Source organism: Triticum dicoccoides, chromosome 7B (assembly GCF_002162155.2).
Source record: "Triticum dicoccoides isolate Atlit2015 ecotype Zavitan chromosome 7B, WEW_v2.0, whole genome shotgun sequence".
NCBI lineage: Eukaryota > Viridiplantae > Streptophyta > Magnoliopsida > Poales > Poaceae > Triticum > Triticum dicoccoides.
This window is the reverse complement of record NC_041393.1, coordinates 254,534,611-254,558,717: the sequence shown is the minus strand read 5'-3', so window position 1 is coordinate 254,558,717 and position 24,107 is coordinate 254,534,611.

The window sequence follows — 24,107 nt, the reverse complement described above, 5'->3', positions numbered from 1 at the left end:
CTAGTGGATGCCCTGGCAATATCTTCAGCGGCTGGAATGGAGTCATCAGCCTTGGCACTTTCATGGTCTTCAGCAGCCTGATTGTCATCAGTGGTGCTGGCATGTTCTTCAATAGGCTGAGAAGATGCCTCAGCCTGAGTAACTTCAACATGCACAGGTGGAGCAGCACTTGAAGTCAATTTCTTCGTCAGATTGACAAAACGCACCTTGGCACCCTTCCAATCAGCATGGTATCGATCAAATTCATCACTCAGCTGTTTGATTTCAACTTGCAAGGCAAGAAGCTGATCAGGAGTGAGAGTGAGGACATTTTCCTTGAGGTAGCGCTGTTTCTTGTACTGCGCTTTCTTCAAACTTCTGCCTTGTTCAAATTTCCATTTTTCTTCTTCAATGAAGGCAGTAAGAACATGACTTTGACCAGGAGTGAGGTTCATCTCCGGCAAAGGCGTGTTTGGGTCCTTGTGCCATAGGTCAATGTAGTCGAGGATCAACTTAGGATCCAACATCAGCGACACATTGCTGCCTTTGGCTCTAGCGGCCCTAGCTTGCCTGTCTCGGATGATTTCGGCAAGTTCTTCATCATCAGCCTCATCATCATCAGAGGGTACTGTCGGCATTCTGGGAATGGGGGTCCCCAGACTTGCCTGCATGCGGCCTGCGGCGTGGCTCAAGGGGTGGCCCAGCATGGCCCATCTTCATCAGCACGAGCTCAAGACCCTCACGAGGGGCCAAGCCTCGCGGGGCGGACGACAGGAGGCTTCCTCAGGCACGGCCTCGTCAGGCTGGCTCGCGAGGAGGCGGAGAGATCAAGGTGGGATATCTCGCGAGGTGCCCATGACGCAAGCCATGACGACCAAGGGCACCAGGCGGGCGCCGGACCGCGCAGTGTCCTTCTTTCCTCTTTGGTGCAAAGGGAGCAAGCACAGGCGGGAGCATCAAGCAAAGGCATCCATTTCGGTGCAACAAGACCAAGACCAGCAGAACGGCAGGATGGAGGTCATCGTGGAGCCCAGGCCGACGTCACCACCACAGCCTTTAGCAGGCGAGGACCAACTTTAGTCAGGATAAGTGTACTAGATGTTCCCCTTCAAAATGGCCAATTGTTGGCGCCCTTCCCGCTCAATATTTGGAAGGAGGCCCAGGGCCTTTGCCTATAAGTAGGACTAGCCACCCCCAGGGTAGAGGGGGGTTGACAACAACAGATCGACGAGAGAACAACAGATAGATAAGGGAATCCTCACCAGGAAACCAGGAGAGAGAGCGACTTAACTCCCCTAGCAGTTCATCACACCAGCCAAGAACAGACCCTCGCGAGGCTGTTCTTCCTTGTATGGTTCATCATCAGCCCAAGAGGCAATCCACCACAGCACACACTGGAGTAGGGTATTACACCACAATGGTGGCCCGAACCATTATAAAACCTGTGTCTCTTGTGTTGTTCCTTTGATTGCTTAGATCATAGCGAGGCGGTGAGGTGTAGGTAGGCAGAGGGTGAAATCTCCGCACGCACCCCAGTGTTCAAACCTAGAGGGTCTGCCGGAACCCGAAATCCGACATTTGGCGCGCCAGGTAGGGGTGTGCCGGAATCCACCTGCTGCTGCTTCGTGTCCCGTCGCATCGTCATCATCATGTCTGGCGACGAGGCAGGCAACCCCGATCCCTGGGCGGCCTGGCCTGCCCTCGCAGAATTGCTCGCTCCGGGCAACCCCACGCCTCGGGCAGCTCGCGGTCCGCAGGGCTCTGTGGGCCGCGGGCGGCGTGGACAGGCAGGGACAGCTCCCACGACGCGACAGGCGCGATCGGCGGCGAGGGCCTCCCACCATGCCACGGCCACGGCGCCGTACACCCGACAGGAGCAGGCGAACTCGAGGGCCGCGCTCACCGTGGCCCGAGAGCTGCTGAAGTGCAGGCTGCTGGAAGGCGGTGGCGACGTGCTGCTAGAGCGGGTGGCAGAGCTCCTGGGCTTCGCCGACTCGGGGGCTCCCCCCTTCTGCACCCAACTCCCACCTCAGGTCCAGGGTAGCCCGCACGGGGGCTCCGTGCAGTCCCGTGCGGCGCCAAGCAGGCTCCAAGGCCACCCCAACGCCGGCCAGGCCGTTAGCCCCGGGCCAACAGCGGTGCTGCCTCTACCCCCGGCCATTGTAGAAGGACTCGCCACAACCCGTGGCCCCGGTGGGCCACTGCGTTATTACCCCCAGGCGGGCACATCAAGCGGAATTGCATGGCACGCAGAGCGCTACGATGCGGCCTTTGGGGTGGCGACCCCAGAGGAGTACGTGCCCCACATGATGGACCAAGGGCGCACACATGAGGACGAACAAGGCTCGCTCCTCAGCCCAAGGCGGGGGACGAGACGCCAGAAGCTGAACTCTTCCAGGAGCCCCGAGGAGGCCCCGTCGGCTACGCTGGAAACAACAAGTATCAGGTACCACTAATTCCTCAGGAGTAGGCATACGCCAACCATGGATCGCAGGAGGTGCAGGTCACGACAACGGGTGGCTACCCCACTCCCGCAGCTTCCTATCCCTCAGGAGGAGGGCGCTGGGGGCTGCAGGAGAGGGGCCAAGATCCAACATCACCACTGCGGCGTTCGGAGCAAGGTGTCCTCAGGAGGTAGGCCCTCTGCTGGGGAGGTGCCCTAGAGCCTGCCCCCGGCAGAGGACTTGTGGTCGTCGGGGGAACCGCTGGCGACCGCTCTACCACATCGGCGGCGTCCTGGTTTCCGGTCGTCGTCGGTGGCACTAGAGTGTTGCGCAAGGCGGGGCCCTCGTCTGGCGATATGAAGCAAGGCCAGTACCTGTGAAGAAGGCCCAGTGCCTGTGAAGCTCGCCGCCCCGTGACACTCTCACGTAATCATGAGTGGGGTTGTACACGCCCCGGAGTCTCAGGGGTGCCGGCCTCAGGCCCTGGGGCTCCCTCCCACGCCCAGTGGCAGCACTTAGCTCCGCGCTGGTGAGAAGACGTCCAAGACTAGACTAGGTGCCGGACGCGGCCTTTTTTCTGCTTTCGTTGTTTTTCCCTTGGTTGCCATTTCCCCCCGTTGAATTTAAGTTGAATTTGAGCTCAAGGATTTGCGTGTGTTCGGGGAAGGGGTGTTTAGTCTTGTTCGAGCAATCTCTCGCGTTCTGGTTACCGCTTCGCCTCAGCTGCCTCCCCTCACGAGCTCATCACGAGCCGGGCCAGGCCTAGCTTGCGTGCAGCCCGGACTGCCACCGCCGCGCCCTCTCTGGAGGTTTTCATTACAGGTTTTATGGGCTCATTCAGAAGACTCTTGAGGCACCACAGCCCTCCGCAGGCTGACTCGAGGCCCACGCGGGTCAAAGGTAAACCAGCCAACCAGCTCGTCACGAAATCAGCCGCTTGGCGCAGGCGTACGAGTGATATTGCATCTACCGCTATGCTGAATACGAGTTTTTACATGAGGGGCTCCCCCTCCCAAAATGCTCCTACAACCTTTAGGGCAAGACCCAAACTCTGTCTGCACAGGGTAAGGAAGCAGGGACAACACACGGTCATTCAGATAAATCCCCCAATGCATCCTCAGGGGCGCCTCCTGAATCATCGCTGGCGTCACTGGCCTCGCCGTCGCCCTCCGCATCGCCGGCAGCGGCGCTAGGGCCGTTCACCACCTCACCTTCATCAGTAGCCACAACCGCATTGTCGTTATCAGAAGCGAAGGCCCTGACAAGGGCATCCACGTTGTCTTCCACCCAGCGTGCCAGGTCGCCCCGGACGGCCTGGGGTACTGGGGCAATGGCGGCGTCAAAGTCGAAGCCGGGGAACATGTTCTGAAGGTGGCTGAAGACACGAGAGAAGGCACGCCCGAGCAGGGCGCGGCTCCTCTCCTCCACCAGCCTGTTGGCTCCAATCGATCGCGCCTCCAGCTGCGTCACCACATTGGTGAGGAACTGAAGATTGCCAACATAGTTGACTGTGTGGGGCTGGGCAACAACCACCTCGCAGATGTTACACAAGGTCGTGTTGGCTCTCTCCCGGAGCCCAGCGAGCATGGGGCCGTGCTCATGCTCCAGAACTCGCCGCTGGAGTATCTCGTCCTCGTTCTGCCGCGCAACAGCCTCAGCTTCGTCCACTCGCTGGCAAAGAAGAAGCGCCTCGGCACGGGAGGTAGTCAGCTCCTCCTGCGCTGCGTGAAGGGCGGCCGGGGAAGCATCGGCCCGCCGCGTCACTTCCTCCAGCTTGGCCCTCAGGACGGCGGTCCTGCCTTCAGCCTCGACCCGAATCAACCCCAGCTTCTCCTCAAACTCGCGCTCAAGGTCCAAGCGGGCCGCCACCACCCCACGATCAACCTCTGCAGTGGCTCGGGCCTCGCGCGCAGCAACGTCATCCTCCGCCTGCGTCACCAAGCGCTCTCTTGTCTCCAGACGTTCAAGATCACGTGCATGCTCAACAGCCTCCAGCGTCAGTACCTCCTCATGCCTCAGGAGCTCTGCCTGGTCAACCGAAGCCACCTTCATCGATGCAAGGGCCGTCTCCCGCAGCTCCACTTGCTTCTCCAGGGAGTGGCACCGGGCCAAGAGTTCCCGCGCCCGCTCCTCCGACACCTTGCGCCATCCGTCGGCCTCTCGGGCCTCCTCGACGGCCAGGGAACGGGCCTCCCAAGAGGCCACCAGCAACGCCTCGGCCTCCACCTTGTCGAGGTCACGCTGGTGGCGTGCAAGGACGATGGCCGCCTCCAGCTTGCGCGTCCCTTCAGCCAGGTGCAGGCCCTCAGCCTCAAGGCATGCGTCTTCATCGTCAAGCTCTTCACCAAGCTGGCTCACCGCGTCAGCCGCCCTCCGGAGAAACCCTTGGCGAAGAACTCGACACCTCCGGGCGCGCTCGAGCGCGTCTTTTGCGTCGTCATCCGCCCCAAGTAAACGCCGGGGGCCACGAATCAGCACTCCCCCTTTGGGCAGGGGGCTAGGGGCTGGCGCCCTCGTGATGGTCGGGCACGCCTCGCCGGAAGCCTGGCCGAGGGCCGGCCCCTCCCCAAGTAAAGAGCACAGGGCCGACCTCAGCCAATCGTCATCCATGGTCAGACTCGAGGCCCAGGGGAGGATGGCTATGCCCCAAGGAGGCCCACGAAGGAGGGTCGCAAGGCGCGCAGGGCCACGATGCACCACAGGATGGCTCACCTCTCCGGCCGGCCTCACTGAGAGGGCTCTGCTGGAACTAGGAGCGCTTGAAGGCAGTGGAGAGGGTGGAGCCTGGGGGGATGGCTCCTCGTCCATCTCAGCGAGCTCGGCAGGAAGGGGCCTGCAGAGCAAGAATCAGCCAAAGCAACGGGAGGACCGAGAGCTGGGAAAGGGGAAGGCTTACTCATCAATGGCGAAATACTTCTAGCGCTTCAGCATGCGATAAGGGTAATCGTGACCCAAGGCCTCCCTTTTCCTCCAGAGAGCCTCGAAGTCCACGCAGAAGTGACCCAGGAGTTGAGCGCATGGGTCAGCCTGCGACGAGGAAGAAGCGTCAAGATGCCCAGCGTCTGGTGCGTCGTCCTGGTGCACGCCGCTGGTTGCCTCACCAAGAAGGATAGCTGGGGCCCCAGGGGCCTCAACAACAGGCGCCGTGGGCAACGGCTCAGCACCTCCAGCCGCGGCAGTACGGGCCTCGGGAGCTGCCCCCTCAGGAGTGCCGCCCGGCGCCGTCACTCCGGCGGGGGCCCCCTCAGCCTTCGGCGGTCCACGCCTCCCTGCTCCGCCACTCGAGGAAGGACCGCCGTGGGTGACTGGGAGGGCAGTCACTATCACTGGGTTCTTGCAAGGATCCCTGAGGCCGGTGGGGAGCAGCCCCCATTCGTCGAAGCTGGGCATCTGCTTCACGAAGTCGCCCCTGTTCTAGCAAAGGTACAACAAAGCCCCCCCATGCCGAATGCTGCCATGGGGAGGGTCCCCAGTCAAGACCAAGAGCACCTTCCTCAGTGCTTCGGGCGTCAGCTCCTCCTCCTGGAGCCTCATGCGATCTTTACGCCCGCTGAAGGACCACATCCGGTAGGAGTGGCGCTGGAGAGGAGCAATGCGGCATAGCAGGAACTCCTTCACCACCTTAGGTGCTGTCACACCAAGCGCCCTCAAGAATGCGAATCGATGCCAGACGAAGATGAGCTGGGGGCTCGTGAGCGTCTCCTGGCCCCAACCTGAATTGGGGATAGCGGGCGCCTTTGGCTCCGAAAGCAGGGGGCTGGGCACCCCAACATCCACGTACAGCCACCACTCGCGGAACTCAGGCGCGGACGGATGAAGGCTGAAATCAACCCCTGAAGCCGCTATTTCTGGTGCAGCAATGAAGCTCATGCACCCTGAGCATTGGGTGGGATCGACGAGGCACAGAGAGAAGAAGTGGCGCAGCAAGGCAACCGAAGGAGGGATTCCCATCATCGCCTCACAGACGAAGGCGAAGACGGCTAGAAGAGTAATGGATTCAGGACCCAAATGCATCATATGGATCTGGTAATGGGAAAGCACAACGTTGAAGAAATCGGAGAAGGGGGAACCAATCCCGCCCACAGGGCGTCGGCAAAATACCGGACCTCGGTGACCACCCTGTCAATGGAGAAGCGGGATGCGGGCCAGGCTGTCGTCCTCCCGCACTCGTTGAAGATGGTGGCCACAGCAAAGCTGACTTTGCCCAAACCTTCTCGGTTGAGTATGATCGACCGATCGACGGCGGAGGCCGACGGCGACGGCGAGTGAGGTGGAGGCACCGGTTTCTTCCCTTTTCGCTTCTTCGGCGGAGCCATGGCGATGGGAAGAGGGGGGATTCGAGATTGGATTGGAAGCAGAGACTGGAGCTCGAGGGGAGGAAGAGCAGGGGACGGTTGAGCGGTGAAAGAGGAAAGACTATGTGCAACCATGGGTCCGCCTAGCTGGGCACAAAATAAGGAGGCGTGGGGGAGCAGGGCCACCCACGTCCAATCAACCGCCATGCGGCGCCTGAGGCCGCAGGCTGTTAGGGCTCGCGGCGCTTCGCACTTGCCCCTTCGCCTCTCTGCTCAGCCAAGTTCGGGCACGCCTTGGGCCCGGGGGATACTGTCGGCATTCCGGGAATGGGGGTCCCCAGACTTGCCTGCCTGCGGCTTGCGGCGTGGCTCAAGGGGCGGCCCAGCATGGCCCATCTTCATCAGCACAAGATCAAGACCCTCGCGAGGGGCCAAGCCTCGCGGGGCGGACGATAGGACGCTTCCTCAGGCACGGCCTCGTCAGGCTGGCTCGCGAGGAGGCGGAGAGATCTAGGCGGGGTACCTCGCGAGGTGCCCATGACGCAAGCCATGATGACCAAGGGCGCCAGGCGGGCGCCGGCCCGCGCTGTGTCCTTCTTTCCTCTTTGGTGCAAAGGGAGCAAGCGCAGGCAGGAGCATCAAGCGAAGGCATCCATTTTGGTGCAACAAGACCAAGACCAGCAAAACGGCAGGATGGAGGTCATCGTGGAGCCCAGGCCGGCGTCACCACCAGAGCCTTTAGCAGGCGAGGACCAACTTTAGTCAGGATAAGTGTACTAGATGTTCCCCTTCAAAATGGCCAATTGTTGGCGCCCTTCCTGCTTAATATTTGGGAGGAGGCCCAGGGCCTTTGCCTATAAGTAGGACTAGCCACCCCCAGGGTAGAGGGGGGGATGACAACAACAGATCGAAGAGAGAACAACAGATAGACAAGGGAATCCTCACCAGAAAACCAGGAGAGAAAGCGATTGAACTCCCCCTAGCAGTTCATCGCACCAGCTAAGAACAGACCCTCGCGAGGCTGTTCTTCCTTGTATTGTTCATCATCAGCCCAAGAGGCAATCCACCACACCACACACTGGAGTAGGGTATTACACCACAATGGTGGCCCGAACTAGTATACACCCTGTGTCTCTTGTGTTGTTCCTTTGATTGCTTAGATCATAGCGAGGCGGTGAGGTGTAGGTAGGCAGAGGGTGAAATCTCCGCGCGCACCCCAGTGTTCGAACCTAGAGGGTCTGCCGGAACCCGAAATCCCACAGGTACATGGAAGGCAACCTGCTTCTTGTGAGGACTTGGGTGAGTGCCTCGTCCAACAGTGGCCTTTTTCTTCAGCAGAGAGGGACCAGCTGAGGAATTTCGAGCAGCTGAGGAGCTTGCAGATGCTCCTGAGGCAATAGAGAAGCCTTGAGTCCTTTGGCATGTGGCGAGATGCACAGGTGCCGAGGATTTTGTCGGAGCAGCTGAAGACTTTGACGGAGGAGCTGAGGACTTTGAAGGAGCAGTCTGAGGAATTTGCCATGAGGGCCTTGAGGAATCTGGCCTTGATGGCATAGCAGAGGAGCTTAGCCGTGAGGGCATTGAAGGTGAAGCACTGGATTTATGTGCAGGCTTCTTGTGCATTGCCTTGTTTGGCTGACTAGCAGAGGCCTCAGTAGAGGCAGCAGCAGCAGCAGAGTCTACGTTGAATTTCTTCACTGCTTCCTTTGCTTGCTTAGCCAGTTTGGCTTGGCGCTTTGCCCCTTCATCATGATAATCCTCACCGCGCTTGAGGCTGGTGGGATCTGCCAACTCGCCTGGTGCCAATGGAGGTCTTGGGCATGGAGGGTTGAGTGTGAATTTCTTCATATACTTGGGAGTGACATATCTGTACTCCCTCCATTCTCGTGCCCATCTCCTCTCTATCCTTTGTATGCGCACCTTGCGCACCTTGCGCTTCATCAGGTGTGCAGTAGTCCTTATATATGTCCTCGGGGATTTCAAACGCAGTATTGACCTCAGGCCTCTTTCCTCCCTTCTGTGGCCTTTTGTCACCCATTTTCTTCAGCTGAGGAATATGAACAACTGAAGTTTCTGAAGAGGTATGCAACTTTTCTTCGAGGAACGCTGCAAATGACTTAAGTTGATGAGAACCTATTGATTCAACAGCGGACATTTGTACCTGTGAACAGAGTATAGTTGCGAGGAATTTGGAGAGGTCATATGCGTTCTCAGAAGGTTTTTCAAAAAGAATAGGTTTTGAGGAATTTGACCAAATGAGTCTTGAGGAATTTCACTAAGCGTTCTTTGTCTTAGGTTCCAGAGTTGTGTAGATTAAAAATCCACACAATTGAGGAATCTTGAAGAAAATCATTGCTTAGAGAAACGAATCAAGAGCAGATGACATGTGAGGTGTTTATGTGTGAGAAGAATTGAAGAATAAACACTTTTGAAGATTTTCAGGAAAACTTGAGAATCAAAGCGAGCAGTTAAAAGTAACTTTTAATTACCTGAAGTGAAGAACACGATGAACTTGGAAGAAGAAGTGAAGTTCGTTAGGTCAGATCTTCCACGCCCTAACTCGGCAGAGCAAGACGGCTACGGCGACGGCGGAGTGAAGAAATCCACAACCGGCGCGAGTACGACGGCGACGAGGTCGAGGCAGTGAAGCTCTTCCTCACTGGCGACGATGAAGTAGCGGTGGTGCTAGGGTTTTGGGAAGCTCGAGCGGGAGAGAGAGCGCAAGCGAGGTGAAAGTGAAGTGAGGAGACAGGGGTATTTATAGAGGGAGTGAAAAAACTGTTCAACCGAGGAAATCGGACGAACATGCCCCTGGCCTCTTCTCATTCGCTTGACATGTGTCACCCATGTACTGAGACGTGGCGATCGTGTAGGATCATGGGTGACTAGATAAGTATTATCGTGAGAAGCGGAACGGTTTGAGCGGCAAAGCCGAAAATTCAGATAAGATAAGTTAAAAGTTCCGTTCGCAATTTCTTCAGCTGTCAAGGACACAGTGAAGAATTTGAACGAGTTTCAAATAGAACGCATATGAGGAATTTGTGAGTAGACTGGGTTTAGTTTAGCATAGAGGGGAAAGGGTCCGATCACATTCACTTAGCAGATGAAATCAACTTGAAGAAATAACAATAAGTGAATGCTGTAGAGGACATAAAACTCATATATATATACATACATATATATATATATATATATATATATATATATATATTCGAATGAAGAACAACACCGGAAAGAGTGAAGACAATGCAAAGTTGAAGAATTTGAAAAACTAAGGAATTTCAAAAACGAAGAAAAACTCAAATTTGAAGATTTTCAACTTTGGTTGGTGGCGTAACCCACCGTATAAGAAAGCTGATTTCAGACACCACGTACACTTGTCGTAGGGCTCTGAGAATCAATTTCTTCATTAATTTCTTCACACTTAGAGGGTTAGTCGTCATTGATTGAAGAAAAACATTACTTCGTGTGTTGCGCATCTAAGTCATCAAGTCAGCATAAGTGTTAGGAGGTGTGTCCATTTCAGAGAACATTCGAAGATTCTAGGATATTTAGCTCACACCGCAACTTGCTAAATCTCTTCTCATCCAAGGGCTTTTTGAAGATATCGGCCAATTGATCTTCAGTGCTGACGTGGTCGATGGAGATGTTGCCTTTCAACACATGATCACGAAGAAAATGATGACGAATTTGAATGTGTTTGGTCTTCGTGTGCTGAACTGGGTTATGAGCAATCTTGATGGCACTGTCATTGTCACAGTAGAAAGGCACATTCTTCACGTTGACGCCATAGTCCTTGAGTGTTTGCTTCATCCCTAGTAGTTGAGCACAGCACGATCCAGCAGCAATGTACTCAGCTTCTGCAGTGGAGAGAGATACGCAGTTCTGTTTCTTCGAGGACCAACAGACCAAAGATCGTCCAAGGAAATGACATGTACCATATGTTGACTTGCGGTCCACGCGATCGCCAGCATAGTTAGAGTCTGAATATCCAATGAGATCAAAAGTAGAGCCCTTGGGATACCATAATCCAAGTGTTGGTGTGTGAGCTAAGTATTGAAGAATATGCTTCACAGCCTTATGGTGTGATTCCTTCGGTGTAGCTTGAAATCGGGCACACATGCAAACACTAAGCATAATATCCAGCCTAGATGCACACAGGTACAATAAAGAGCCAATCATGGAGCGGTATACCTTTTGATCGAAGTCTTTACCATTTTCATCAGTGCATAGATGGCCATTTGTGGGCATTGGAATTTTGACCCCTATGCAATCTTGCATGCCGAATTTCCTCAATACGTCCTTGAGGTATTTCTCCTGAGATATGAATATTCCATTGCGTTGTTGATGAATTTGAAGACCTAAAAAGAATTTCAACTCTCCCATCATAGACATTTGATATTCTTCACTCATCATATAGGCAAATTCATCACTATATCGTTGGTCAGTACAGCCGAAAATGATATCATCAACATATATTTGGCACACAAACAATTCACCATCATAAGACTTAGTGAAAAGAGTTGGATCGAGTGAACCGGGTTTGAAGCCTTTCTTCATGAAGAATTCCGTCAAGGTATCATTCCATGCCCGAGGGGCTTGCTTGAGGCCATACAGGGCCTTGTTGAGCTTGAAGACTTTGTCGGGATTCTTTGGATCTTCAAAACCTGGGGGTTGAGCAACATATACTTCTTCCTCAAGCTTACCATTGAGGAATGCAGTTTTCACATCCATTTGTTGTAATATAATATCATGATGGTTAGCATAGGCAAGTAATATGCGAATAGCCTCAAGTCTAGCAACAGGTGCAAAAGTTTCATCGAAGTCAATTCCTTCAATCTGTGTGTAGCCTTGAGCTACAAGTCGTGCCTTATTCCTCACCACAAGGCCATTTTCATCTTGCTTGTTGCGGTAGATCCACTTTGTGCCAATAATGTTGTGCTTGCGAGGATCTGGACGTTTGACCAGTTCCTAGACGTTGTTGAGCTCGAACTGATGTAATTCTTCCTGCATAGCTTGAATCCACTCAGGCTCCAGAAATGCTTCATCTATCTTAGTGGGCTCTGTGATAGAGACAAACGCAAAGTGCCCACAAAAGTTAGATAAATGTGAAGCTTTTGAGCGTGTGAGGGGACCTGGTGCTTCAATGTCATCGATGCTCTTCTCGATTTGCACTTCATTTGCAATACGAGGATGAGCGGGTTGTCTTCGAGGAATTTGATCCGCATTTTCTTTAGGAGCATTTTCCTTAGCACCATTTTCTTCAGGTGCACCAGCTCGACATTCATCACGTTCTGGAATGAATTCTTCAGTAGATTCTTCAGTAGGAAAATACATCCTCAGTGGCTTTGAACTTGATAGAATCCTCAGATGTTGGTTCATCTATCACAGAAGGTAGGTGCTCTCTTTGCGAGCCATTAGTTTCATCGAACCGCACATCCACAGTTTCAACAACCTTGTGAAGAATGTTGTTGAAGACTTTGTAGGTGTGTGAGTTCTTTCCCTAAACAAGCATGAAACCCTCATGTGCTTTCGGTGCAAACTTAGAATTGTGATGAGGATCTCTAATCCAACATTTAGCACCGAAGACTTTGAAGTAACTTACATTGGGTTTCTTGTCAGTGAGGAGTTCATAGGCAGCCTTCTTGAAGAATTTGTGAAGATATACTCTGTTGATGATGTGGAAAGCAGTATCAATTACCTCACTCCAGAAATGACGAGGCGTCTTGTATTCATCAAGCATAGTGTAAGCCATCTCAACAAGAGTTCTATTCTTGCGCTCCACGACGCCATTTTGTTGAGGAGTATAAGGAGCAGATAACTCATCAGTAATACCAAGTTCATTAAGATAGTCATCAAGACCGGAATTCTTGAACTCAGTTCCATTGTCACTCCTGATGTGCTTGATCTTCACACCAAAGTTGGTTGAAGCCCTCGAGGAAAATCATTTGAAGACTTCCTGCACTTCATGTTTGTAAGTGACAATGTGTTCCCATGTGTAACGAGAATAATCATCAACAATAACAAAGCCATATAGAGATGCATCATTTGTCACAGCAGAATAATGATTAGGATGGAAGAGATCCATGTGAAGCAATTCAAATGGTCGAGTGGTAGTCATGATAGTCTTCGCTGGATGCTTGGCCTTTGTCATCTTCCCAGCTTCACAGGCTCCGCATAAGTGATCCTTGAGGAATTTGACATTTTCAATGCCAATGACATGCTTCTTCTTCGCGAGCATGTGCAGATTCCTCATGCCAGCATGAGCAAGTCGTCGATGCCATAGCCAGGCTTCTGAAGCTTTTGCAAGTAAGCACATGGCAGGCTGTGGTCCTATAGATAAATCAACAGTGTACAAGTCTCCTCTCCTAAAGCCTTCGAAGACTTTGGAATTGTCATCTTCCAAGATCACAACACAACGATACTTGCCAAAGACAACAACCATATCAAGATCACAAAGCATTGAGACATACATGAGGTTGTATCCTAAGGACTCGACAAGCATGACTTTGTCCATGTGTATGTCCTTAGAGATCGCAACCTTACCTAGACACAATACCTGACTTTTGCCTTTGTCAACGAAGATGACATGCTTCATATGTGACGGTGATAAGGGAGCATCCATCAAGAGATTCTTGTCACTAGTCATGTGATTTGTACATCCACTATCGAGGACCCACTCATTTGCTTTGGGTTGATCATCCTGCAGATGAATTAATGCAGCTTACAAACTCATATACTTCATCAGTGAAGAATATGACATCAGTATCATCAGGTCAATTTCATCAAGCAACTAGAATAGATAATCAGTATGAGGACGTGAGAAATGAAGGTTCATTTCATCATGATTAGCCCGCGTCCTATCAGGCACTGTTCAGGTCTCCAGCAAATTCTTCAGACGATTTGAGTACGTTTGGAGACCTGACCCTGCATAAGATATTAGTTATTTTTCTTCACCACCCACATCTAGAGGGGTGGCAAAGAATTCATCACTCTACGAGCACCATATGAGAAAGGTGGCATGGACGCCAGTCCACTTTGTTTCACATAAGAGGGGTTAGGGTAAGCATATGAATAAGCAGAGAAATTCTTTGAGGACTTATGAACATAATGATTTGAAGAATAATGCACATATTCATAGCCCTTAGCTCTAGCCTGTGAAACAGAAGGGTTAGCACGGTTATGATCATATGACGACTTTGATCCTTTTGAGGATTTTGATCCACGTGAGGAATTTGGTCTACCTAAGGACTTGGATCCATATGAAGAATTTGGTTCATATGAAGAATTTGATCTGGAGTTCCTTTTCTTCATAGGTGGTGTCATGAGGACATTCACCTGAAGACTTTCAAGGCAACTTTTGGGAACCCAAAATTTCTTCATAGGAGAACCGTTCCTGCAGTTAGTCCCAACATATCTAGCAAATACTTCACCATTCTGATTTTTGAACAGTTTATAGTTAGAGTCAAATGACTCGTCAGAAGAATGAGGAGATTCACATGTAAAGCCAGATAAGTTGGATGGATCAACTGGAGGTCCCTTTGCAGCAACCCATGAGGTTTTGGGGTACTGCTCGGGCTTCCAATATGTTCCATCAGCATTGAGTTTCCTCTCAAAGGCAATACCCTCTTTCCTAGGGTTTCTGTTGAGGATCTGCTTTTTGAGCACATCACAAAGAGTCTGATTCCCTTTGAGGCTTTTGTACATGCCTGTCATGTACAATTCCTTCAGCCCTGCATCATTAGTGATACGTGCATTGTCCTCAGATGAGGAATTAGTGACAGCAGAGACATATGAAGAATTTGTAGCATTAGAAGCATTTGAACATTCAGGTGAAGAATTAGCAGTTTCACGTTCAATGCACTTCAGACATGGAGGAACAAATTCTTCCTGGGTAGCGCTGATTTGTTGAGCAAGTAATGAATCGCGCTCCTTCTGAAGATCTTCATAATCCACTCTTAGCTTTTCAAGATCTTGGTTTCTTTGAAGAAATTCATAAGAAAGCTTCTCATGATCAGATAAGAGAGTGTTATGATGACCTTGAAGATTGTCAAACCTGGACTGAAGTCTCTAAAGATTTTCAGTCAAGGCTTTAGTGCGATCCATTTCTTCACCCAACATATCATCACTTTTGTCTAGCATGTTTTGAACCTTTTCAAAGGCCTTTTGTTGTTTCACAGCAATTTTAGCAAGTTTAGAGTAGCTGGGTTTGAGATTCTCATCAGATTCTGAAGGAAATATGCCCTAGAGGCAATAATAAAGTTATTATTTATTTCCTTATATCATGATAAATGTTTATTATTCATGCTAGAATTGTACTAACCGGAAACATAATACTTGGGTGAATACATAGACAAACAGAGTGTCACTAGTATGCCTAGACTTGACTAGCTCGCTGATCAAAGATGGTTATGTTTCCTGACCATAGACATGTGTTGTCATTTGAGTAACGGGATCACATCATTAGGAGAATGATGTGATTGACTTGACCCATTCCGTTAGCTTAGCACTTGATCGTTTAAGTATTCTGCTATTGCTTTCTTCATGACTTATACATGTTCCTATGACTATGAGATTATGCAACTCCCATTTACCGGAGGAACACTTTGTGTGCTACCAAACGTCACAACGTAACTGGGTGATCATAAAGGTGCTCTACAGGTGTCTCCGAAGGTACTTGTTGGGTCGGCATATTTCGAGATTAGGATTTGTCACTCCGATTGTCGGAGAGGTATCTCTGGGCCCTCTCGGTAATGCACATCACTTAAGCCTTGCAAGCATTGCAACTAATGAGTTAGTTGCGAGATGATGTATTACGAAACGAGTAAAGAGACTTGCCGGTAACGAGATTGAACTAGGTATTGAGATACCGGCGATCGAATCTCGGGCAAGTAACATACGGATGACAAAGGGAACAACGTATGTTGTTATGTAGTTTGACCGATAAAGATCTTCGTAGAATATGTGGGAGCTAATATGGGCATCTAGGTCCCGCTATTGGTTATTGCTGGAAACGTGTCTCGGTCATGTCTACATAGTTCTCGAACCCATAGGGTCCACACGCTTAACGTTTCGTTGACGATATAGTATTATATGAGTTATGTATGTTGGTAACTGAATGTTGTTCAGAGTCCCAGATGAGATCGTGGACATGACGAGCAACTCCGGAATGGTCCGAGATAAAGTTTGATATATGGGATAATAGTGTTTGATCTCCGGAAGAGTTTCGGAATTCACCGGAAGGGGTTCCGGATGTTTCCCGAAATGTTTGGGTACGAGAACATGTTATTTGGGCCAAAGGGGAAAGCCCACAAGGTTTTTGGAAAGCGAAAAAAGGAAGTTTTGCGGAGTCCAGGGGCCAGACGCCGGGAACCCTGGCGTCTGGCCCTGGAGTCCGAGAAGGACTCTTGCCTTTCGGGTGAAACCGTCTTTGTGGAGGCTTTTACTCCAAGTTTCGACCCCAAGGCTCAACATATAAATAGAGGGGTAGGGCTAGCACCCAAGAGACATCAAGAAACACCAAGCCGTGTGCCGGCAACCCGTCCCCTCTTGGGATCGTGAAGACGTACGACTACATCAACCACATTGATAAACTCTTCCGCTTAGCGATCTTCAAGGGTATGAAGATACACTCCCCCTCTCGTTGCTATGCATCGCCATGATCTTGTGTGTGCGTAGGAAAAATTTGAAATTACTACGTTCCCCAACAGTGGCATCAGAGCCAGGTTTTATGCATAGATGTTATATGCACGAGTTGAACACAAGTGAGTTGTGGACGACACAAGTCATACTGCTTACCAGCATGTCATACTTTGGTTCGGTGGTATTGTTGGATGAAGCGTCCCAGACCGACATTATGCGTACGCTTACGCGAGACTGGTTGTACCGATGTGCTTTGCACACAGGTGGCTGGCGGGTGTCTGTTTCTCCAACTTTAGTTGAACCGAGTGTGGCTACGCCCGGTCCTTGCGAAGGTTAAAACAGCACCAACTTGACAAACTATCGTTGTGGTTTTGATGCGTAGGTAAGAACGGTTCTTGCTAAAGCCCGTAGCAGCCACGTAAAACTTGCAACAACAAAGTAGAGGACATCTAACTTGTTTTTGCAGGGTATGTTGTGATGTGATATGGTCAAGACGTGATGCTATATTTTATTGTATGAGATGATCATGTTTTGTAACCGAAGTTATCGGCAACTGGCAGGAGCCATATGGTTGTCGCTTTATTGTATGAAATGCAAACGCCCTGTAATTGCTTTACTTTATCACTAAGCGGTAGTGATAGTCATAGAAGCAATATACGGCGTAAACGACAATGATGCTACGATGGAGATCAAGGTGTCGCGCCGGTGACGATGGTGATCATGGAGGTGCTTCGGAGATGGAGATCACAAGCACAAGATGATGATGGCCATGTCATATCACTTATATTGATTGCATGTGATGTTTATCCTTTATGCATCTTATCTTGCTTTGATTGATGGTAGCATTTTAAGATGATCTCTCTTTAAAATTATCAAGAAGTGTTCTCCCTGAGTATGCACCGTTGCGAAAGTTCTTCGTGCTGAGACACCACGTGATGATCGGGTGTGATAGGCTCTACGTTCAAATACAACGGGTGCAAAACAGTTGTGCACGAGGAATACTCAGGTTAAACTTGACGAGCCTAGCATATAACAGATATGGCCTCGGAACACGGAGACCGAAAGGTCGAGCGCGAATCATATAGTAGATATGATCAACATATTGATGTTCACCGTTGAAACTACTCCATCTCACGTGATGATCGGACATGGTGTAGTTGATATGGATCACGTAATCACTTAAAGGATTAGAGAGATGTCTTTCTAAGTGGGTGTTCTTAAGTAATATGATTAATTGAACTTAAATTTATCATGAACTTATTACCTGATAGTATTTGCTTGTCTATGTTGAATGTAGATAGATGGCCCGTGCTGTTGTTCCATTGAATTTTAATGCGTTCCTTGAGAAAGCAAAGTTGAAAGATGATGGTAGCAATTACACGGACTGGGTCCGTAACTTGAGGATTATCCTCATTGCTGCATAGAAGAATTACGTCCTGGAAGCACCGCTGGGTGCCAGGCCTGCTGCTGGAGCAACGCCAGATGTTGTGAACGTTTGGCAGAGCAAAGCTGATGACTACGATATATTTTAGTGTGCCATGCTTTACGGCTTAGAACCGAGTCTTCAACGACGTTTTGAACGTCATGGAGCATATGAGATGTTTCAAGAGTTGAAGTTAATATTTCAAGCAAATGCCCGGATTGAGAGATATGAAGTCTCCAATAAGTTCTACAGCTGCAAGATGAAGGAGAACAGTTCTGCCAGTGAGCATATACTCAAAATGTCTGGGTATAATAATCACTTGATTCAGCTGGGAGTTAATCTTCCGGATGATAGCGTCATTGATAGAATTCTCCAATCACTGCCACCAACTATAAGAGCTTTGTGATGAACTATAATATGCAAGGGATGGAAAAGACTATTCCTTGAGCTCTTCGGAATGCTAAAAGCTAAGGAGGTAGAAATCAAGAAGGAGCATCAAGTGTTGATGGTTAACATGACCACTAGTTTCAAGAAAAAGGGCAAAGGGAAGAAGAAGGGAAACTTCAAGAAGAACAACAAGCAAGTTGCTGCTCAGGAGAAGAAACCAAGTCTGGACCTAAGCCTGAAGGTGAGTGCTTCTACTGCAAGCAGACTCGTCACTGGAAGCGGAACTGCCCCAAGTATTTGGCGGATAAGAAGGATGGCAAGGTGAACAAAGGTATATGTGATATACATGGTATTGATGTGTACCTTACTAATGCTCGCAGTAGCACCTGGGTATTTGATACTGGTTCTGTTGCTAATATTTCCAACTCGAAACAGGGACTACGGATTAAGCGAAGATTGGCTAAGGACGAGGTGACGATGCGTGTGGGAAATGGTTCCAAAGTCGATGTGATCGTGGTCGGCACGCTACCTATACATCTACCTTTGGGATTAGTTTTAGACCTGAATAATTGTTATTTGGTGCCAGCGTTGAGCATGAACATTATATCTAGATCTTGTTTGATGCGAGACGGTTATTCATTTAAATCAGAGAATAATGGTTGTTCTATTTATATGAGTAAAATATTTTATGGTCATGCACCCTTGAAGAGTGGTCTATTTTTATTGAATCTCGATGATAGTGACACACATATTCATAATGTTGAAACCAAAAGATGCAGAGTTGATAATGATAGTACAACTTATTTGTGGCACTGCCGTTTGGGTCATATCGGTGTAAAGCGCATGAAGAAAGTCCATACTGATGGGCTTTTGTAACCACTTGATTATGAATCACTTGGTATTTGCGAACCGTGCCTTATGGGCAAGATGACTAAAATGCCGTTCTCCGGTACAATGGAGAGAGCAACAGATTTGTTGGAAATCATACATACAGATGTATGTGGTCCAATGAATGTCGAGGCTCATGGCGGATATCGTTATTTTCTCACCTTCACAGATGATTTGAGCAGATATGGATATATCTACTTAATGAAACATAAGTCTGAAACATTTGAAAAGTTCAAAGAATTTCAGAGTGAAGTTGAAAATCATCGTAACAAGAAAATAAAGTTTCTATGATCTGATCGTGGAGGAGAATATTTGAGTTACGAGTTTGGTCTACATTTGAAACAATGCGGAATAGTTTCGCGACTCACGCCACCCAGAACACCACAACGTAATGGTGTGTCCGAACGTCGTAATCGTACTTTACTTGATATGGTGCGATCTATGATGTCTCTTACTGATTTACCACTATCGTTTTGGGGTTATGCTTTAGAGACGACCGCATTCACGTTAAATAGGGCAGCATCAAAATCCATTGAGACAACGCCTTATGAACTATGGTTTAGCAAGAAACCAAAGTTGTCGTTTCTGAAAGTTTGGGGATGTGATGCTTATGTGAAAAATATTCAACCTGATAAGCTCGAACCCAAATCAGAGAAATGTGTCTTCATAGGATACCCAAAGGAGACTGTTGGGTACACCTTCTATCACAGATCCGAAGGCAAAACGTTTGTCGCTAAGTTCGAAAACTTTCTAGAGAAGGAGTTTCTCTCGAAAGAAGTGAGTGGGAGGAAAGTAGAACTTGATGAGGTAACTGTACCTGCTCCCTTATTGGAAGGTAGCTCATCACAGAAATTTGTTCCTGTGACACCTACACCAATTAGTGAGGAAGTTAATGATGATGATCATGGAACTTCAGATCAAGTTGTTACTAAACCTCGTAGATCAACCAGAATAAAATCCGCACCAGAGTGGTACGGTAATCCTATTCTGGAAGTCATGTTACTAGACCATGATGAACCTACGAACTATGAAGAAGCGATGGTGAGCCCAGATTCTGAAAAATGGCTTGAGGCCATGAAATCTGAGATGGGATCCATGTATGAGAACAAAGTGTGGACTTTGGTTGACTTGCCCAATGATAGGCAAGCAATTGAAAATAAATGGATCTTCAAGAAGAAGACTGACGCTGACGGTAATGTTACTGTCTACAAAGCTCGACTTGTCGCAAAAGGTTTTCGACAAGTTAAAGGGATTGACTACGATGAGACTTTCTCACCCGTAGTGATGCTTAAGTCTGTCCGAATCATGTTAGCGATTGCCGCATTTTATGATTATGAAATATGGCAGATGGATGTCAAAACTGCATTCCTGAACGGGTTTCTGGAAGAAGAGTTGTATATGATGCAACCAGAAGGTTTTGTCGATCCAAAGGGAGCTAACAAAGTGTGCAAGCTCCAGCGATCCATTTATGGACTGGTGCAAGCCTCTTGGAGTTGGAATAAACGCTTTGATAGTGTGATCAAAGCATTTGGTTTTCTACAGACTTTTGGAGAAGCCTATATTTACAAGAAAGTGAGTGGGAGCTCTGTAGCATTTCTGATATTATACGTGGATTACATATTACTGATTGGAAATGATATATAATTTCTGGATAGCATAAAGGGATACTTGAATACGAGTTTTTCAATGAAAGACCTCGGTAAAGTTGCTTACATATTGGGCATTAAGATCTATAGAGATAGATCAAGACGCTTAATTGGACTTTCACAAAGCACATACCTTGACAAAGTTTTGAAGAAGTTCAAAATGGATCAAGCAAAGAAAGGGTTCGTGCCTGTGTTACAAGGTGTGAAGTTGAGTAAGACTCAAAGCCCGACCACTTCAGAAGATAGAGAGAAGATGAAAGATGTTCCCTATGCTTCAGCCATAGGCTCTATAATGTATGCAATGCTGTGTACCAGACCTCATGTGTGCCTTGCTAGAAGTCTAGCAGGGAGGTACCAAAGTAATCTAGGAGTGGATCACTAGACAGCGGTCAAGAACATCCTGAAATACCTGAAAAGGACTAAGGATATGTTTCTCGTATATGGAGGTGAAAAGGAGCTCATCGTAAATGGTTACGTTGATGCAAGCTTTGACACCGATCTGGATGATTCTAAATCGCAAACCAGATACGTGTTCACATTGAAAGGTGGGGCTGTCAGTTGGTGTAGTTCTAAACAAAGCGTCGTGGCGGGATCTACGTCTGAAGCGGAGTACATAGCTGCTTTGGAAGAAGCAAATGAAGGAGTCTGGATGAAGGAGTTCATATCCGATCTAGGTGTCACACCTAGTGCATCGGGTCCAATAAAAATCTTTTGTGACAATAATGGAGCAATTGCCTTAGCGAAGGAATCCAGATTTCACAAGAGAACCAAGCACATCAACAGATGCTTCAATTCCATCCGGGATCTAGTCCAGGTGGGAGACATACAAATTTGCAAGATACATACGGATCTGAATGTTGCAGACCCATTGACTAAGCCTCTTCCACGAGCAAAACATGATCAACACCAAGACTCCATGGGTGTTAGAATAATTACTGTGTAATCTAGATTATTGACTTTAGTGCAAGTGGGAGACTGAAGGAAATATGCCATAGAGGCAATAATAAAGTTATTATTTATTTCCTTATATCATGATAAATGTTTATTATTCATGCTAGAATTGTATTAACCGGAAACATAATAATTGTGTGAATACATAGACAAACAGAGTGTCACTAGTATGCCTCTACTTGACTAGCTCGTTGATCAAAGATGGTTATGTTTCCTGACCATAGACATGTGTTGTCATTTGATTAACGGGATCACATCATTAGGAGAATGATGTGATTGACTTGACCCATTCCGTTAGCTTAGCACTTGATCGTTTAAGTATTCTGCTATTGCTTTCTTCATGACTTATACATGTTCCTATGACTATGAGATTATGCAACTCCCATTTACCGGAGGAACACTTTGTGTGCTACCAAACATCACAACATAACTGGGTGATTATAAAGTGCTCTACAGGTGTCTCCGAAGGTACTTGTTGGGTTGGCGTATTTCGAGATTAGGATTTGTCACTCCGATTGTCGGAGAGGTATCTCTGGGCCCTCTCGGTAATGCACATCACTTAAGCCTTGCAAGCATTGCAACTAATGAGTTAGTTGCGAGATGATGTATTACAGAACAAGTAAAGAGACTTGCCGGTAACGAGATTGAACTAGGTATTGAGATACCGACGATCGAATCTCGGGCAAGTAACATACCGATGACAAAGGGAACAACGTATGTTGTTATGCGGTTTGACCGATAAAGATCTTCATAGAATATGTGGGAGCGAATATGGGCATCTAGGTCCCGCTATTGGTTATTGACCGGAAACGTGTCTCGGCCATGTCTAGATAGTTCTCGAACCCGTAGGATCCGCACACTTAATGTTTCGTTGACGATATAGTATTATATGATGTCTGTTGGTAACCAAATGTTGTTCGGAGTCCCGGATGAGATCATGGACATGACGAGGAACTCTGGAATGGTCCGGAGATAAAGTTTTATATATGGGATAATAGTGTTTGATCTCCGGAAGGGTTCCAGAATTCACCAGAACGGGTTCCGGAATTCACCGGAACGGGTTCCGGATGTTTCCCGAAATGTTTGGGTACGAGAACACGTTATTTGGGCCAAAGGGGAAAGCCCACAAGGTTTTTGGAAAGTGCAAAAAGGAAGTTTTGCGGAGTCCAGGGGCCAGACGCCAGGGTCCCTGGCGTCTGGGTCCAGACGCCGGGAACCCTGGCATCTGGCCCTGGAGTCCGAGAAGGACTCTTGCCTTTCGGGTGAAACCGACTTTGTGGAGGCTTTTACTCCAAGTTTCGACCCCAAGGCTCAACATATAAATAGAGGGGTAGGTCTAGCACCCAAGAGACATCAAGAAACACCAAGCCGTGTGCCGGCAACCCCGCCCCCTCTAGTTTATCCTCCGTCATAGTTTCCGTAGTGCTTAGGCGAAGCCCTGCGGAGATTGTTCTTCACCAACACCGTCACCACACTGTCTTGCTGCCGGAACTCATCTACTACTTCGCCCGTCTTGCTCGATCGAGAAGGCGAGGGCGTCATCGAGCTGAATGTGTGCAAGACTCGGAGGTGCCGTGCGTTCGGTACTTGGATCGGTCGGATCGTGAAGACGTACGACTACATCAACCGCGTTGATAAACGCTTCCGCTTAGCGATCTTCAAGGGTATGAAGATACACTCCCCCTCTCGCTGCTATGCATCACCATGATCTTGTGTGTGCATAGGAATTTTTTTGAAATTACTATGTTCCCCAACAGATTCATCCTCACTAGAGTCAGAGGAGGCGTATTTAGTCACCTTGGCACCTTTTGCCACGAAGCAATAGGTGGGAGCGTAGTCATCATTGCCTTCATCAGCCTTGTTGGTGGAGTCATTTTCTTCAGAGTTTAAGATAGACTTGCTGACAAATGCAGTAGCGACAGCTAGGCTCGCCACACCAGACTCAGACTCCTCAGATGCCTCCTCATCCTCATGTTCTTCAGATTCAACCTCATAGTCCATTTCCTTGCCAATGAATGCCCGAGCCTTCTTGGAGCTGCTCTTCTTGTGAGATGAAGACCTCAAGGATTTTGATGATGAAGACTTTGAGGATTTCTTCTTCTTCTTTGCATCATCAGAACTGTAATCCTTGTATTTCTTCTTCTTTGATTCCTTATCCCACTGAGGACAATCTTGGATGTAGTGACTAGGTTTCTTGCATTTGTGACACAACCTCTTCTTGTAGTCACTGGATGAGGAATCATTGCTCCTTGAGGGTTTTCCAAAGAGACCACATCTAGAGAACTTCTGAAATTTCTTCACGAGTAGTGCAAGTTCCTGGCTCAGTTCTTCAGGATCACCAAGACTGCTAGCAGAGTCTTCATCTTCAGACTCAGAGACTGCCTTGGCCTTCAAAGCACGTGATCTGCCATAGATCAAACCGTAGAGATCTCTCTTCTCAGCAAGCTGGAAC